Here is a 6,354-nt window from a genome sequence, read left to right as displayed (position 1 = left end):
TCCGCTCCCCACTCGTTATCTACACGCACGTATCTTCCTTCTTTGTCCTTATTCGACAGCTAGATCATCGCATATCGAACGAAGCAATTTCAAGCAGGACAAAATGTGAGTCGAATGACAGTTGTTGGACAGCAGCCGAGCACTCTCGAGCAACTTGTCACGTCACTCCCGATTCGACTCTCTTCATTGATTTGATCAGATTGTCAATTAATTAAACATCATATGCAGCCATGTCAATCGAGGCTCATGGAATCGTAAACGCAAAATAGTCCAACCCTCTCGCGCTCTCCCGCTCCCAAGCGATGCTAATCACACGCTGCACGTCTACAAGTGGAATATCAACTGACTGACACTCCATTCCCCGTCAATGGAGCCAAGTTTTATTTTAATACCATTGTCGCCTCGACAACCGATTCTTCCTCTATCCTCTTACGGTGCGGTCGATTCGTCATTGCAATTATGCAGCACTCTCCAGTGATAACAATGACAACATTTCACATATATTTTCAGAACTCAGCCATCTTGGCCAATTGCCATCCAAGTCTTCGAATATACTCGCATCTACGTATTCCTGGTAAATCTGGTTTCTTGCTTTGGCCAAATGAAGATGAATTTTCAGACAGAGGCTCAACGACTAAGTATACTACGAGTATCTCTCTGGCGCGAACCGATTGTGTTGGAGTTATGGGGCGTGCTTGAAGCGGGTCAAAGGGAGCTCAAGTGCGAGAGTAAATTGGAGCTTTCTTTGGCAAGAATAATTGGCCGAGACCTCGGCTTTTTATCGAAGTCCTTTTTAATCTCACGTTCTCGGTCCTCCGAGTGAAGCTGCTGCCGTTATCAAGCTCCTTTTCATAACATCCAACTATGCTCGTTCGTCGCTTTAAAAGAAAAGAAGAGGTCTATGGAAAAATGAATCAAGAGATTCTGCGGAGCTAACGTCTCAGAACATTGAAGCTTCTTCCTGATAAGACGGATAATTAATTATTTTAAGAAAAATGGAAATGCGTTAATTAATCATTGAGGCAAAGTGAGATAATGCCATTATTATGCCGAGCTGTCCTGTTATACGGATCTACCCTAATGTGGTCGGTAAAAGGTACAGTTATTCTAATTTTGTTGAATTCATAAATTACATGAACTCTGGTCTCTCGTAACAGCACGTGACGCCTGGATTCTCTCTGGCTGAGTTTGAATCGACTATCCTGCATCAAGGGCAAACCCGTGACCAATTGTCAGTCCTTGTGCTTGATCTTACTTTCGACCGCCCTTCCCACTCGACAGTTTTGCTTGAACCTACGATCGGCGATACGATCCGAACTCAAACAAAGAGATTCCTCTTGATAGGAGACCGAATTGAGTTAACACATTTTTACAGATGATTCGCTTGTTTAAGAATACAGTGTCGTTTGCCGCCCACCAATTTGGAAGTTTACGTAAATGTTCACTTGTACATTCTTACTTGCGTGCTTATCAATCTTTCAACATTGAAGGCGGCTACTATATTTCGTTGCGATCACGGAATCGATAGTTAAGTTAGGCGAAACTGTGACGCGGTCTCAAAGCGGCCTTGAATATCTCTGACAATCCAATCGCTCGTCAGTCAGTCAATCAATTTGTCGCCGCGCAGGTCGTCGGCTACGGTGCAGCGAGGGAAGTTCGAAACGGAGAGACGGCTTTAAGGGTTTCGGGCATGCGCGATTTGGCCTTCGCCTTCGCCGCCAGCGTCGCCCCCTAGGAATAGGCTGGGAGGTGGGTGCTCTCGACGGATGACGCGTCGGCGACGCGACGCTTACTCAGTTCGACCGAAGCCACCCTAATGCTTCAATCTCTACTTCTCGTTTCGTGAACCATTTACGCGCGTACGTTCACGTTTCGCGTGTCCTCGACAATTTCCACGGGTCTCGCAGTGAGCTCCCCGTCCTTCATTCGGAATTATTTGTCGGAAGTCCTTTTCATTTCCACAGCTCCGTACAATCTATTTCACCCTCTCTCTCTCTCTCTCTCTCTCTCTCTCTCTCTCTCTCTCTCTCTCTCTCTATCCATCTATTTAGCTATCCAACCATCAATCTGTTCATTATTGATATCCTTCTGTCCTCTGTCGTTCCCGCTTTCATCTTTCATCTTCCTAGCTCTGTCTTCTGTTCTCTCGGAGTTTGCCCCGTGTCCTCGTTTGTCTTATCCAATTGCTCTGGTGCTGTTACAATTTTCCTCTAGAAGGGCATCCTTTTCTAGCGCTCTGGGTTATCGACCGACGCACCTACACTAACCTTAGAGTCAGCGTAGAATAGTGAGGAGTGCAGTGACTGCAGTCAGTGGCGGCGGCAGTGGCAGCTGAAAATCGCGTCTTCGGTTATACATCTAGTGATCTATAGGGACACCCGAGCATCGTATCGAGATATCGAGCCATCGAGGGAAGCAGACACTTTGATATCAAAAAAAAGATAAAGCGCGTCGCATTTCGGGGTAAGTTGGCACAGCACTGTTTTATGTTTTTCTCCACCTCACCCTCCTCGTCCTGACTTCTCTGCGACTTTTCGTTCGCTATTATCTTGCGAGAGGAAAGCAGCTCACGTAAGGATGCTTACGAGTCTTCTTGTGTTTGTTATGTAGACGATTTGGTGATACGGATAGACCAATTGAAAAACGGAGCTTTCTTTCATTTTTAGTTTCATGGATCTATGAAATCGGTTGCGAATGATCCAATTAACGTGACTCTGTCTACCTAAAATTACAAAATATCGAAATCAAGTCGAACGTGTTACCTGATTAATTCTACCGAGAGGAGCACGTGATTTTAAAGTGATTCTAGGTGATTTTCATTGACCTGGCTGCCGCAAAACATGAATTGCATGCAGCAAAATTATTAGAATAATGATTAGTATTTGCACACGGACACATTTTTTGTAACAATGGTGATAATCCTCTCAAAATGTACCATTGTAACTGTAAGTCTGACTAGTTGACTTTGTCAATCTTACGATTAGTAGAATTTCTGTCACTGTCACTAGAAGTTTCGTGTTGTCCAGGTACTAACAATTGCTCTAGTACGCGCAACTGTACATTTTTATTCCCCATGTACGAACGCCCTGTCGAAACTCGGAGTTGGGAACCGACAGCTACAAAGTACTAGGTCTCGCAAACTTTCATCTGTATTGTCATTTTGCATTTCGACTGATTTTGGTAAATGTCAATAACTCTTTTATAAAAATCATCGTGTCAAACTATTAATTAATCAGCAGCAGGAGGGTTACTTCAATTCTCTGATGAATTTTGAATGATTTCCGTCATGTTAAATCAAGTGCTCACCCTCCCTAGACTAGTAATTAAATGTGATGCGCTGTTGTACTGGAAAATATTAAAATAATTTGAAGGCCGAAAGATTAATTTGTTTGAAAGAGTAGCTCAGGTGGCGCGAATCCTTACTCCATTCCCACCTCCACCTCCACCTCCACCTCCACCTTCTTTTCCTCCTCCTCCTCCTTGTTCTCCACCTTTAAAATAAACCTTAGTATCGAAAACGAGTTTCTATGAAACTCGTTTGAAACACAAATTACTACAGCAGTTGCTTCCTGCAAGGATCATTGACAACCGTTAAGCTGTTAATCGTTAGCTGCGAATATTTACGGACTATCACTGAGAGCTCATTGTCGTAATCGTCATACGCATCAATTTTAATGAGCGATGCAGTTGATTGTTCACATACATGGAAATTTAAAAGTCAACCATTATCTGTTTTCTTTCCACTTGCACGAGAAGGAACGAAGAAAGGAGGCTCTGGCTGATCGATCGATGTCATCGAGCGTCATGCCGTGGTCAGCGATGACACGACGAGTCTCGTATTACGAGTTCTTCTCTATGGATAATTAGAATTAGTTTTGCTGGCCTCGTCCTCACAAGGTGAGTTACTGGTTGTGTTACCAGAGTCAGCAGGGAACTAATGGCGAGTGCGTGGGGAATCTTGTTCTCTCTACTGGTTCTATGACACTGAGATCCGTGACTTTCTTAGTCCTGGATCATAAGTAAGGTGAACGTAAAGCGGCGCATCGGATGTTCAGTCGTGTTAAGCATCGAGAGAAGGAAGATGTTCGAAATACGGAAGTACAGGTATACATACAGGTAGCAGGACTGCAGGCGCACATGGCAGAAATGGGAAAGCAGGCCAGACTGTGTGCGTGTGCTTGTGTCTTTCTATCCTGTCGAAGCAGAAAGGCAAACCGTCCTTTCCCACTGTCTTTCACAGGACGGAGCTACAGCTACCCATATGTCTATGCGACAGGAAGCGTCGATATTTGATGGTTGGCGAGCTGCGACGGGGTTAAGGATGCGGGGAAACGCGTTCTGTCACATTCGGAAAGTTACCGGACTCGTTTCTCCCGGACTGTCGAAATATTCTCCCAGCGGGCTCAATGCTACGAAACAACATACTTTCGTTTCCGTCAGATTCCCGGGGACGCTGAGGATGGTCAAAAGCCTCTCAAGGGCTTAAGGGGACAGTGGGTTAGCACAACCCCAGGCAACCTTAACGGGGCCATCATTCTTCCATAATCGCTTCTCGTTCCAACCCATATACGTATAATATACTATAGAAAAACAATAGATGCTCCCGCATCATTATATTTTAGCAATAGACTTACGAAGACGCGAGCTGCTCGCAATTAGTGGGCGCAATGTGGCGCAATGTGGCGCAAACTGGCGCTTGGCAACGTTCTTTGCCTAAAAAAAACCTACTTAATATTTGACTTTGTCTTTGACTTTCCCGCGGAGTTACTTGTATTATACATTGGTACTGACACTATTCATAGTCAAAATGAAAAGTGGTTTCCAGTTGATAGAATGAAATAATAGAGCGTAACACGAACGATAAAATCATTTATTTTCAAAAGAAGCCTACGAGTCGCGACTCTTTGCCTTTTAATCGTAAGTTATAAAGCGAAGCAAGAAAAAATCTTTAGGCTTTTCCGAGATTTCGGGAATTGGGAGTCGTCTCTTTGAAAAAACTTGAATAGACTGAATTTATGGAAAAAAAAAAAAATAAATAAAAAAATATTGAGAGCGAACGGATCTCTGTCTGTCTGGTGGAGGTTACAGGGGCATGCTACGCATTTCTTATATTTTTTTTTCGTCCAGTCAAAGCGAGAGAGAGTTCATTATTTAGAAAGCTATAATTGAGCTGATTCGAAGAAAATAAGAATTCTCTCTCTTCGTCTGTTCTTCCAAAGGGAGTTTCTACAGTCTACCTCTCTTTTAAGCAAGAATTTCAAAGCATAGGCAGTCAAGCTGTAGGAAGCTAAAAAAGTCCTGCGCAGCCTTCGGCCGACACTAAGAACTGTTTCTCTGATGATTTCATTTTAAGAAGCTTTCATTGCTCATTCTCAAAGGAATTCTGAGCAGCTAATCGTCATCCGGTCTTCCTCATTCTTCGTGTCTCCCCGACTCACTTGATGTTATTCATCTTTTTTGCTCAATACAGGGCATGCTAAGATGTGCAAAATGTATAGCAGGTGACGTTAGTATGAATTTTGGAACATACTTGAAGTGCAAAGGGTTAAACATCCGCAGCTATACAAATTTCTGATCGTTTATCATTCAAATAAGAATGAGTCGACTAGCGGGATAAGATTAATTTCGCTTAGTGAAATTATGCTCGTGTTCGCGGAGCATCAAAGTACTAGAAAGAGACACGACAGGAGGGAAGCTGGAGAAGCCTGAAGCATCGCTAAAGAATTATGCTTCGTTCACACCGGCAAGAAGAAGTTACTTCCAAGTCCAAATTTTAGCACCGCTTTAAACCTATCTATTCTGCATTAAGATATTGAAGCTGATCAGTGGAGCCTGGCTGATATTGGATCTTCTGGCTCACGGGATACTTCTGTGCCGCCAGGAAGTCGTCAGTCGGTGGGCTTCTTCCGCGGGCTAAGGCGTGCTCAAGAGCACGTGTTACTGGTCCTGGTAAATCTCAGAGCATGTTCGCTTCGTCCTCATCTTCTTCCTTGAGATCTCCAAGATTTTCAGAGTTATTGTCCCGCGATGCCATCAAAGATTTACGCGAAAGCTCCTAAGTACGGTGTCAGCTTCGTCGCCATTGTTGTGGCTTCGTGAAGGTCAAAGTTGCTCACAGCGGCTCTTCCTCGGAATTACTACTTCTCCTCTATTTTCCTCCGGGACATTGAATTACGCATCTTTGTTCGATGAGTTTTAAGCTACACCGAGTTGCCTATAGAGGACACAGCTGTATTACAGTGGCACAATCCTGGCGGAATGCCTGTAGCCATTAGATTCCTGCAATACGGCTGGCGCTTCTCATAAATTCATAGAGTGATGGATTTATCGAGAGATCCCTAGGAGCATCCCCTC

The 6,354-nt window shown here is 44.0% G+C and overlaps 1 protein-coding gene across 3 annotated transcripts in view; it reads left to right on the top strand.

Annotated features, from left to right (window-relative positions):
- The first annotated feature begins 1,805 nt into the window (after nucleotides 1-1,805).
- Nucleotides 1,806-6,354, top strand: part of LOC107265332 (follistatin-related protein 5) — a 60,334-nt gene continuing 55,785 nt past the window's right edge. For 2 of the 3 annotated variants that reach the window (XM_015734700.2, XM_015734695.2), the window contains exon 1: nucleotides 1,807-2,463. The gene's annotated coding sequence lies outside the window, so the exon portion shown is untranslated. Of the gene's footprint in view, nucleotides 2,464-6,354 lie in introns of all 3 variants that reach the window. The other variant, XM_015734698.2, reaches the window with a different exon arrangement.

The sequence above is a fragment of the Cephus cinctus genome, unplaced genomic scaffold (assembly GCF_000341935.2).
Source record: "Cephus cinctus unplaced genomic scaffold, Ccin1 Ccin1_scaffold0215, whole genome shotgun sequence".
Taxonomy (NCBI): domain Eukaryota; kingdom Metazoa; phylum Arthropoda; class Insecta; order Hymenoptera; family Cephidae; genus Cephus; species Cephus cinctus.
Note: the sequence above shows the minus strand (reverse complement) of the source record. Positions and strands in the feature narration are given on the sequence as shown.